Genomic DNA, 12,744 nt, shown 5'->3' on the forward strand with positions numbered 1-12,744 from the left:
CTACAGAGTCTAGTGTCATTCGCAGCGAGCCTGCAGCACTATCAACAAGATGATCGATTTGGGAGGGACTGAAACTAGCATAGGAGTCCTCCGTTACTTTGTGACTAGATAATGTATTTAGAGCTGATGGAATCGCACTCTTAAATTTAGCCACAGCACTATCAGACAGACATCTTGTATAGACATTTTTGCCCAATGGTGTGTAGTTCAGCAATACAAACTCAAAAGTTATCAAACAGTGGTCGGATAAAGAGGGATTCTGTGTTGTTCAATCTCAATACCATACACCAAAACAAGGTTGAGGGTGTGGTTAAAACAGTGAGTCGGTTCATGAACACTCTGAGAGAAGCCAATGGAATCTAACAGAGAGATAAACCAGTACTGAAGCTGTCATTCTCAACGTCCACATGAATATTAAAATCTCCTACAATAATAACTTTGTCCGTTTTAAGGACTAAAGTTGACAAAAACTCTGCAAATTCAGATAAGAATTCAGAGTACGGACCAGGTGCTCGGTACACTATAACGAAAAGAATTTGTTGCAGTGATTTCCAACTTGGGTGTGAAAGACCAAGAACAAGACTTTCAAATGAGTTACAGTTTGGTTTAGGTTTAGAGCTGATTAGTAGGCTAGAGTCGAAGATAGCTGCAATTCCACCTCCTCTGCCTGTGCCTCGAGGAATGTGAGTATTAATATGACTGGGAGGGGTGGATTCATTTAGGCTAACATATTCTCCATCACCCAGCCAGGTTTCAGTAAGACAAAATAAATCAATATCATAATCTGATATTAGTTAATTTACTAGTACACCTTTAGAAGAGAGAGATCTGATGTTTAAGAGTCCACATTTAACTCTATTCGTTTGCACTATTGCTCTTGTGGTTTTAATTTTTATGAGGTTTTTATCCACAGCTCCTCTTCTGTTTACCTTTGATTTAAATAATTTCGATGGTCGGGGGGCAGACACCGTCACTATAGGGTTTATAACTGAGCAAGACTTTATGTAGGGACTTCTCTGTGCCTGTGTTCACCCTGGTTTCATTCAGAAATAACTTTTTTAATTAGAACAGGAGTTAGAAATGACCTTGTGAGAAGAACGATACAGAACATCTGTGAATCTTTTATGTTGCCTACTGCTGTTCTACTCTTTTCAAGTAAAGTTATGTCATTTTATTCATTTTCTGTTTGGATTACTTGTGTGTTGAAAAACAGAAACACCCAGAAGTAACAAATATAAACAACATTAAAATATGATAAACACCTTATAAAATTCAGGAAATGTTTATGACAATGACTGCAGATAATCGGTCGGACAGTCCAGGTTATGTTTTACCTAAAAGTTATTTGTATTATGAGCCACTTTGTCTTAATAACTGATTGTTAAATTCAGTTATTAATGTTGATGTCTGATGTGCTCTGTGTTACAGTGGTACAGAGTCAGTATGACTGGGGAGTGACGTACACTTATTCTGAGATCTGTGCCTTCAAAGGATCAACAGTGGACATAAGCTGCACCATTAAATACCCGTCCACAATCAGTTACCGTTATATTACTGCTGGGGAAACATTCTGGTTTAAAGGTGATGATACTGTGGATCTGAAAACAAAGTCAGATTATTCAGGTCGTGTGGAGTATAGCTGTTATATGAACTACTGCACTCTGAGAGTCACAGACCTGAGAGAGAGCGACTCAGCTGAGTACAAGTTCAGGTTCATAACAAACCAACCAGGTGGGAAATATACTGGTTTACCTGGAGTCACTCTGTCTGTCACAGGTAACATTTTCATCTGAATATTTATTTATTTAGTTCCAAATGTTCAACATCTTATGAAGGTTACTGTGTTTCTATATTGAAAGTTCAGTCTAAAGTTAAGATTTCTGTTCCTTATTCACATATTCAGCTCTCCAGGTGCAGGTGAGCAGATTTCAGGAGTCTTATAACTGGGCAGAGCTGAAGTGTCACAGCAGTTGTCTTTCACCTGGTCATCATTACTACGTCTGGTACAAGAATGGACAGAACATTTGGGGACAAACATCTAATTCTTATTCAGCCTACTTTGATCCTGCAGACAGAGTTTCCTGTGCTGTAGGAGGATATGAGAAGTCCCGCTCTCCTTCAGTGTGTGAGTTTACATCCAGTCTTCCACTGACATGACACCATCTGGTGGAGCCTTTAACCTATTGTACTGCACATTAACAGCATGTAACTCAGTGGTATTTGGTGATTCATTGTAGAACTGGATGAAAACCAAATCATTTCCCCATGAGATTGTAGACATGTTGCGTAATCATCTCTTATTTTCTGTCTTCACGGTAAAATTAAACTGTAAAGTAACTCACAATGAAAACGTATTAAAACAAGATTTGTTATCTTGTCTTTAGACTGTTTAAATTCTCTGGATCAGATCAAACTTGTGCATCATCAGAGAAATTCCCTGATAATCTGTTCTTGTATCTTTAATGGACACTTTTTAAAATGTGTTCTTCAGCAAAACACTTCATGGGTCCAGGTTTTAACTTATTCTGATCCATCCACACAAACACATGAGTGAAAAGAATGAAGTCAGATATTTTTAAGACTGTTACAAGATCTGTCCAATCAAGTTTGATTGTGGAAGTGATGATGTCAGAAAATGCCACATGTGGGAAAATCATGTCTGACACACATTTTCATTGTTCAATGCACTCATTTAGCTTATTTACCCACTAGAGGTCATCAGTAGACATGGTGGTGTCCAAAGACACTGAACCAGGATCATTTGTTTCAAAAGTCTGACATTTGGGAAACATTTTCCACTTTGACTGTGCTTGAGCACCAAGCATCATTCATGTAAACCAGTGGTTCTTAACCTGGGGTCGGGTTATGCTAGACACATATGCTACTATAGACACAAAAATAGAAAAACAATAATGTAAAAATAACTAGACGGTCTATATGTGAATGGAATCACTTTGGGTGGACACTGTAAATATTTTGCACTGTTTAATCCAGTAGGTGGCGATAATGCCAACCACTATAAAAAAGCCAAAGAAGAATAGGCCCGATCAGACAGAAAGCGGTTTGCAGGTTCGAAAACGCGAGGCGCGCAGCGATGGCTTTTCTTGGTTGAATTTGGAAAAGAGCAAAGCGCTGTGTTTTTTATGTTGCTAGGCAACTAGCTAATCAGCTGTCCTGTCAATATTTTCAACCTCAAAAAAGGGTCGGACTGCCAGAAAGGTTAAGAACCCTTGATGTAAACACATCGGCCTTCTGTCATCATGCCGGAGTCTTGTGCTCTGTTATCTCGGAACACTGTCAGCCGGTGAGTGCTTGATCCCGGATGTGGTGAGCAGGTGTTTGTAAAGATGTGGGCACAACATGGCCAACCTGAGTCCCATTTTGTACAGACCACACCTTTACGAGCAGCCTTGTCCAAACTGGTCAGCATGGATCCTCTCCCGGCTGTCTTCCCTCTCCATTGGGTGCTGTTGTACCTGGACCTATTCATTGGGCCGGGAGGACTGTTTAAAGTCCGCTGCTCTTTAATCCAAAACCCGACTTACTTTTGCATCATATGTGTTTCATATATGTGTTTATGTATAGCGGGGGGAACAGATAATAAACAAAAATGCTGCAAAGTTTGAAAAAGCTACCTGCGGCTGCGTCTACATGCGCTGCCGGTTGCAAGAGCATAACAAATGAATGAAAGAAAATGATGGAGACTTCTTAAAGGACATGAAGAGTACCACTCTCCTTCAGTGTGTCGATAGCCCACTGCTTTAGTAACAAATTTCCTAACTTGTTTCAAAGGTAACAGGAACCCATGTAGTTTCTGATAAAGGAGGAAATCAAGCTGCACCTCCACTTCATGTTTTTATGAAATGCTCCACTGTGAAAACTCAACCTCATCTTGAAATGAAATGTTAAATGTGTTCATGTTTTCTCCTCCAGATGCTCCAAAGCTTCCCTCTGTGTCAGTGAGTCCCTCTGCTGAGATAGTGGAGGGCAGTTCAGTGACTCTAACCTGCAGCAGTGATGCTAACCCAGCAGCTAAATACACCTGGTATAAATATAGATATCCAAACCTTCATCTTCGGAGTAAAGAACCACAGCTTGTCTTCAGGTCCATCCAGTCCTCTGACTCTGGAGAATATTACTGTGCAGCCGAGAATGATCTGGGTTGGAAATCATCTGAATATGTCTTTATTAACGTGAAATGTGAGTAAAACACAGCTAATTTAAGAACAACACATAATTTAATTAATGACAACTTTTTAAAGCTTAATTATCCAGTCAAATGTTTTGCCGATCGTGTACTTTCTTCAGCTCGGCCTGCTTCACATTCACAGTAACTTTGGAAAACCACTAGCTACAGTGGCTGTTGAGGAAAGAAGTTAATATTTTGTTTTCCTTAATACATTTTGATAGAAACAAAATTGCTGCCTGGATTTTGTTAGGAGGCAACAGTCTTTGGATTGTAGGAAGGGATAACTTTTTGAACCCCACACAGTTAAATTACAGTACCATCAGTGATCTGCAGAAAAATAAATACAATTTTATGTTCTTTTTTGAAATAGCAATTTTGATCAAGAAAGTACACGTGTCAAAACATTAAGGAAATATAAAGTATAATTAATTCGTAACTTGTGCTATTCAAGAATATAATATCCTATAGACCCAACTCTGCTTATTGATAGTCAGTCAGGGACATCATTTCAGTATGTACAACACATTTCAACAAGTTTGTGTGATATAACTCTGTTTACCATAAAACGTGTATGAGGGACATTCTTCTGGTCTCTTCTTAGATAGATTATTACTCAGGTGGTCCCAACACACAGCTCTGCCCGCGGCCAGTCACAAAACCACCTCCAAAGTTCCTGATGATTCCACACACATAACTATTACTCATTTCAAAATCTGTCATCATTTTGTTTCATCTATTTGATCTTTTCCAGATGCTCCAAAGCTTCCCTCTGTGTCAGTGAGTCCCTCTGCTGAGATAGTGGAGGGCAGTTCAGTGACTCTGACCTGCAGCAGTGATGCTAACCCAGCAGCTACTTATACCTGGTACAAGAAGAATGGAAATCCGAACCTTCATCCTCTCAGTAAAGAACCACAATTTGTCTTCAGCTCCGTTCAGTCCTCTGACTCTGGAGAGTATTACTGTGCAGCTGTGAACAAGATCGGGAAGAAGACTAGATTAGTCTCTATTAATGTGAAATGTGAGTAAAGCACAGCCAATTTTAAACACATAATTTAACTAATTTCAGGTAAAAACAACTTTTTAAAGCTTAATTATCCAGTCAAATGTTTTGCTGATCATGCACTTTCTTCAGCTCTGCCTGTTTCACATTCACAGTCTGCTGCTGTAGTTCACTGAGCAGCTACAGTAGATGATGAAAAAGCAGATTTATTTACAATTGGTCTCCCAGATCTGCACAGATGTTCAAACCTTCAGTAATCCAGAAAACCACCTCTAAAGTTTCAGATTCTCTCACACATAAATATACATCCAACATCCAATGTGGCCACAGGCTTCTGTCCTGTCATCAACTCTGTCTCCTAGAAATCATGTTCATAAACTGTAGCCTACCGGATTTAATTAGTCGGCAACATTTTTTGGACTGAATGAAGGGCAAACTTTTTGAGCACCCACATAGTTAAATTACTGTACAAACATACAAGTAAATACAATTTTTTATTTTTGAAATGGCGATTTTGACCATGAAAGTACACATGTCAAAACACTGGAAGTATATTGATTTGTTAGCTTGTACTAATCAGAAATATGATATCAATAAATATATAGACCCAACTCTGGTTTTCAAAAGTCTATCAAGGCTACTACTATAGTAATTCCAAAACATTTCAACATGTTTGTGTGATACAACTTACCTCTGTTTACCCATAAAACATGTAAGAGGGACATTCTTTTGGTCGCCTCTTAGATTTTAATGAGTAAAACTCAGGTGGTCCCAACACACAGCTCTATCTGCTGCCAGTCACAAAACCACCTCCAAAGATTCAGATGCTTCCAAACACATAACTATTACTAGTTTCAACACAAAGAACTATGTCCTAATTTTTGTTCATTTATTTGATCTCCTCCAGATGCTCCAAAGCTTCCCTCTGTGTCAGTGAGTCCCTCTGCTGAGATAGTGGAGGGCAGTTCAGTGACTCTGACCTGCAGCAGTGATGCTAACCCAGCAGCTAATTATACCTGGTACAAGGAGAATGAAGACTCACCAAAAGCATCAGGACAGAACTTCACCATCACTGACTTGAGAGCTGAACACAGTGGGAATTATTACTGTGAAGCTGAGAACAGAAGAGGACGTCATAACTCCACCTTACATCTGACTGTTGTGGCAGGTAAATTTTTTGCATTCAGCAAGACACACACTCTGAAATGTATCAGCTTGTATGTTTTCAGAATGAGAATCAGATTTATTTGTCAGGTGTGTGTACACATATGAGGAATTTGACTCAGGATTGTACAGTGCTCACAATGTGCTTACTCATACAATGACACAATAATAAAATCAAACACAGGCTACAATATAGTGTGTGTGTGTGTGTGTGTGTGTGTGTGTGTACACACACACACAGGGGGGGACAGGTCCCACACTGGACCGGTTAAACCTCCAGCTGGTCTTGGAAAGGCTGGAGATCCTACAGGAGGACTGCTTTTATAAAGTATTTTGTCTTTTAGAAAAGCCATAATTCTTGTATCATGGTGAATGGTGCTTCTCTAAGAGCTACGGCGAAAGCACGTAAGCTAGAGCACAGACACAATCACACATAGCCAGCTGTGCTGAAGAGTATTCTCCATCACTGCTTACTGTGTGTATTTCACAATAATCGATTCTTTCACTACACCAAACTGGATATCAGTATATTACAATGTGATCTGCGCACTGGGAGAAAGCCTATAGTGAATGCTCACCTTGTTTGTTATAGTTTTCAAACAGATTTTTGTTCTCAGTCATTTAAGTGCTTTTTTATGTGCATTATACGCTCCGATGAAAGGCATCAGATACAGCAGGGTACAGTATCAGCTTGTTGAGCCAGATAGGTTGTTGAGCCACGCAAGACACAGCAGGCTAAGTTCTCAGGTATTTATTAATTAAATTCAGATGTGAAAACTTACTGGGTGACAGACAGACATGCAGGCGAAAACCAAATCAAGCATGACAGTCACCAGACACAGACCATTTCAAAGTAAGACAGGAACTGGACTACTCTGAAACAAAACCAAAACCACAGAAATGGAGAACAAAACCATGTAGCCAAGAAAACAGGCTGAAACGAGAATCAAAACACAGAACACAGAGCAGACAAGACAAAAATAATTACAAACACAGACAGACTAGACTAGATAATGTAACCATAATTAGATCAATAAAAAGATTAATATCGCTATCAGCCTGAAAAATCCAGTATTGGTCAGGCTATAGTACATGGGCCCACAGGCTGACAAATATTCCACCTGCTGAGCATTCATTAAACCATGGATGTAAAACATACACATGCACCATGGACCTGGGCAGGTTATTTGCTTATTTTATTATTTTTCAATTCCGTTGAGCTTTATTGGCATGGCAACCAGAACTTTACTACCAAAACAAGTGGGTATGTGTCATACTCAAGCTTCCTCAAGTTCCTTGAACTGCACTCTTCTGGACAGAGACATCTGATGTTTTACCTGGAATCTGCTGTAGCCACTCTCCCAGTTTGGGGGTCACAGCCCCCAGTGCTCCGATTACCTCTAGCACCACTGTTGCTCTTATTTTCCACATCTTTTCTAGCTACTCCTTCACCCCTGGTATTTCTCAAGCTTCTCGTGTTCCTTCTTCTTGATGTTGCTGTCTCTTGGGATTGCCACATCTTTCACTACTGCCTTCTTCTGCTGTTTGTCGATCAACACGATGTCTGGTTGGTTAGCCATCACCAGTTTGTCCCACGGGATCTTCTCGGTCATTCTCAACTGCCTTAGGAGGTGTCTTCCATGTTGACCTTGGGACTTCCTGCCCATACTCATGGCAGATGTTTCTGTACACTATGCCAGCTACCTGTTCATGGCGTTCCATGGACGCACTTCCTGCCTGCGTCTTACACCCTGCTGTTATGTGCTGTACTGTCTCAGGGGCATCCTTGCACAGTCTGCACCCGGGGTCCTGTCTAGTGTGGTAGACCCCAGCCTCTATTGTCATCAAATAACTCACACCTAGACACAGCGAGTGACCTGGAGTCTAGGTCACTCGCTGTGTCTGTGTGTGAGTGACCTGTCCCTCAGGTTGTGGTAAGTTGATATTGGGCAACAAAAAATACCCTGTCTCCTTCTCCTAAGAGTATATTTAATTAGAGCGCTCATTTAGCTCTTGGAAATCTGAGATTACAGAGTTGAACTTGTTAAAGTAAATTTCCCTTAGTTCATTGAAGGTTTTATGTTATAGGAGGAAGTGCATCTCTGTCTGAACCTCACCTTTCGTGACCACATTTTTTTAATTGGTTACCCTGATTTCTTCTTTTCTTTCAGTTTGTGGTCACTGAGCCTGTACTTGGTTCAGATCTGTCTCTGCTTTCTATCTCTGACAGTAGAGAGATAATAATCTCTTTTTAGGGCCAGATAACATTCTGATCTACTTTGGCTTTTAGTTTCTTTTTTCCAATATTCCTACTAGGTTTCTTTACATTGGTAATAATTTGGTTTACTCTGATTGGTGTTTGAAAGCAGTGTTACTCTATGGGAGCAATGGGTCCAAACATGCTGTAACACTCTAATTTACTGTCTGTGTTTTCTTTTGTTCCCTGTTTCTCAGGAGCAGGGAAATTAACCGTTGCTACAACAATCACTGTTGTTCTCCTGGTTATCATTTCCCTCTGTCTCTTCCTGTGGATCAGGTGAGCAGCTCTGTTTCACTGAATCATTGAATGTTAAATCACTGAAGGTCAGTTTGTCCAACCTAAAACGTTCAGTCATTTATTTTCTTATTTATTCTCCTAACCAGGAAAAAGAGGGCTTCCAAGGAATCGTCTGAGCCTGAAGAGAGACCAGACAACAGGGAACAGGTGAGAATAGTCACGGATCTTATTCAAGAACAAAAGTCACTCACTCTTCAAGTGCTTCTGGAAAATGAATCTGACTGAGAAGGACTGCATGTTGCTCTTTTGACATCCTTCTTCACAGAAATGAATTTCTAAAACGCTCACTGTGATTCTCGTCTTTTCTTGGATGTGACTAAATTCCTAGTAGATCCAGAAGCTTTCCTACTTTTTGTCCTTTCCTTGTAAATTCCTTTACTTGGCTCTTTTCTGTAATGCACGGTGAAGCAGGGTTATTTGTTCCATCATTACCACAGCTGTAGTTGCTTCAGTCTTTTCTGTCCTGGCTGCAATCATCTGTAAGAATTCACTATTCAAATGAAAAACCCACTCATGTAAAATATGTCTGTGCAGTTTCTACCTGAACAGCCAGAGGAGCAGGATAACCTTCAGTATGCCAGCGTTCACTTCACCAACAACCAGGCAGATCCTCTCTACTCCAACATCAGACCAGCTCGCTCCCTCAGACACACGGAGCAACAAGATTTCATGGAGTACGCTGTTGTCACATTTAAGAGTAATACTGCCCCGAGGTGAGCAGCTCTTCTCACATTATCCTCACTACAAGATTAAAATGACATAACTGTGAAATAAATGTGTTTTTGCATTTATATATTTCAAACAATATCATCTTTTTTTTTTCTCAGATCCAGAGGTCAGGAAACTGGAGAGGATTCAGCTGCATTGTACAGCACTGTCAACAAAACCTAATGAACACAACAGATATTACATTTTTGATATTTCTATGTTTCTTTATAAACTTTGGATTTAAGCAGATAACTCTGAATTTTTAGATTATATATTTCTCAGGACATGCCTCTCCAAGAATGTACTAATAAATTATATACCTTAGAGAAAGTTACATTTTTAAATTTAACAACTTGTTGTTGTTGTTGTTGTTTTTTTTTACAATGCATGGGTTGGGGTTTCGGGAGGGATTTGAAATGAAAGCTGAGTCAAGGGGAAGTGAATGTAAAAGGTGTGTTCAAGTACTTGGTGCTAGAAATGGGATGAGTTTAAGGCGTGGTCTTAGCTCCCGAATCTATTTGATTAAACTTCATTATGTAAAGTATTTTATGACTTAATGCATCAACCTGTAAATATAATTTTTGTGACTTTCTTTTTCGAGCCTTTTAAAAGTTCAATATTCAGTGGCCTTTTATCCCTGGTTTGAACGAGTCTCTAACAGTTTTCCTGAAGTAGTTGTAAGTAGTAAGTAGTAGTTGTAAGTGATGCCTCTCAGATTCAGGAACTACTTTTAGAGCTAAACTTGTTTGTGTTTGTTTACTCTTAGACAAAAAACGTAGAAGTCTTACAGTTAGTACTCACATGCCCCATATTTTTAAAATAATTTTATATAACTCAGCCAGTTAGGAGCTACATTTAGCCTTAATAGGTTTTGTGAACACGAACCCACTCTTTGTTCAGGTGTAGTAGTTAAAGTGATATCCAACCTCAGTGTCTAATGAGAGAGTCTCTGCCAATCACAGTCACTGAACTATCCAAATAAAAGTAAAAGCTGCATTGATAACAAAGAAAAAGTAAGGCTGAGGTTGCTCCACAGTATCTGTAAGTAAGTGAGGGAGTTTTGCATAAATACTTTTCTTACATCTCAGCTCTTATATCTCATGTATATATTCTATGTAGTTTTTTGATATCATCCCTCTAATCTCCTTAATTTCTATTTGCAATTATTTCAGTCAAATAGCCTGTCTCTTGTGATGCTGTAACATGTCACTTCCCCCCAGGGATCAATAAAGCTGATTTTATCTTTATCTGGTTTTACATTACATTACATTAACATTTAGCTGACGATTTTATCCAAAGCGACTTACAATTGCTATACATGTCAGAGGTCATATGCCTCTGGAGCAACTAGGGGTTAAGTGTCTTGCTCAGGGACACAATGGTGGATGTCTCATAGTGGGAATCGAATCCAGGGCTCCCACACCAAAGGCCAATGGTTTCATTCACTGGTTCCCTCAACTGAAAAAAGTACATCTGATGATGAAACTTCACAGTTTGCATTACTTTGCTCTCTGGATGCGATTGAGGCCACTTTTTGTACTATTAATTATTTTTTATATCACTTTTTATCCATATTTCACTAGTATTTGAATATTTAAAATAAACAGACTTTTTGTGACTTTTTTCCACTCTGATGCAGCACATCAGTTTGAACCCATGGTGTGCATCCAAGCGATGCTTAAAACTGTTTCCTTCTGTTCCTGTTTAGTTTAGCATCACTGACAGACCACAAACTGTGACCACACTTACGTTAAGATTTTCTTGTGTTTGTGGGGTGTTCTGATGTGCCACAATTTTAGTTTGTTAAACTCTCTAAAATAGATCAAACGAGAAGTTCATAGTTCGGAAAAACGACAAACTTACTTCTTAGTTTTAAATTAAATCTACTGGTATTTGGTTCTCTATTCATGTAAATGATGTAAAGAGGAAGGAAGCTGGGTGTATTTTTAACAGCTTCAGTTTTCTGCTCTCAGACCACAGAGTAACGTTGTCCTATCAAGATAACTGCCTTTCACGTTAGGTGTTTTTGATGTGACTGATGTATTTCTTGTGTACATAATTTACATCTTTTAATGTGTCTGAAGTCGCACAGAAAGATGTGAGGAGCAGCTATGAGGTTAACAGCAGAAGCAAGTGGATTTGTCGTCCTTCTCCTGACTGTACCAGGTGCTGTATATCTACGTTTATGTTGTATGGTATTTACATAGTCATAGCACCCTGAAGCAATCTATAATCCAGAGCTAAATATTTTAGTTTTTTAATTTGTTCAATGGATTAAGAGTGTCCTGTATCAGGGACTATACATGGAGTGCCCTCAGTCAGCAGTGTACAATAAAGTCATTTTTTTTATGGAAATGGATATGATGAATTGACCTTTAAAAGCTGGCTGTCAAAAATTGTTACGTCTGCTCCATCCTCATCATCTCCTCCATGAGTGCGATGACTGGCGCAGCGACTTTAGGGTTTTGGTTTCAGGTCTCCATGTGTCTTACATGAATAGACCAAAGCTGAAGCACCGAACAGTGTAATAAATATGCCAAAATATGTCTGGTTACTGATGTTGTGTTGAATTTTGGTTTCTGATGTGATCTGTTTTTCAGTGGTACAGGGTCAGAATGGCTGGGGAGTGACTTACACTCCAACTCAGATCTGTGCCTTAAAAGGATCAACAGTGGACATAAACTGTACCTACACATATCCATCCAGGTTAAATAATCATGATACCAAAGTTGAGAAAACATTCTGGTTTACGAAAGAGAGTAATAACGTTTATATGGATCTGAGAACAGACTCAAAGTATTCAGGTCGTGTGGAGTATAACTGTCATATGAACTACTGCACTCTGAGAATCACAGACCTGAGAGAGAGCGACTCAGCTGAGTACAAGTTCAGGTTCATAACAAACCAACCAGGTGGGACATATACTGGTTCACCTGGAGTCACTCTGTCTGTCACAGGTAACATTTTTATCTGAATATTTATTTATTTAGTTCCAAATGTTCAACATCTTATTAAGGTTACTGTGTGTGTGTTGACAGTTCAGTCTAAAATGAAGATTTCTGTTCCTTATTCACATATTCAGATCTCCAGGTGCAGGTGAGCAGATTACAGGTCTATGAGTCTTAT

Source organism: Micropterus salmoides, unplaced genomic scaffold, assembly GCF_014851395.1.
Source record: "Micropterus salmoides isolate LMB-PRFRI ecotype aquatic unplaced genomic scaffold, ASM1485139v1 Ms_hic_scaffold_1, whole genome shotgun sequence".
Lineage (NCBI taxonomy): Eukaryota > Metazoa > Chordata > Actinopteri > Centrarchiformes > Centrarchidae > Micropterus > Micropterus salmoides.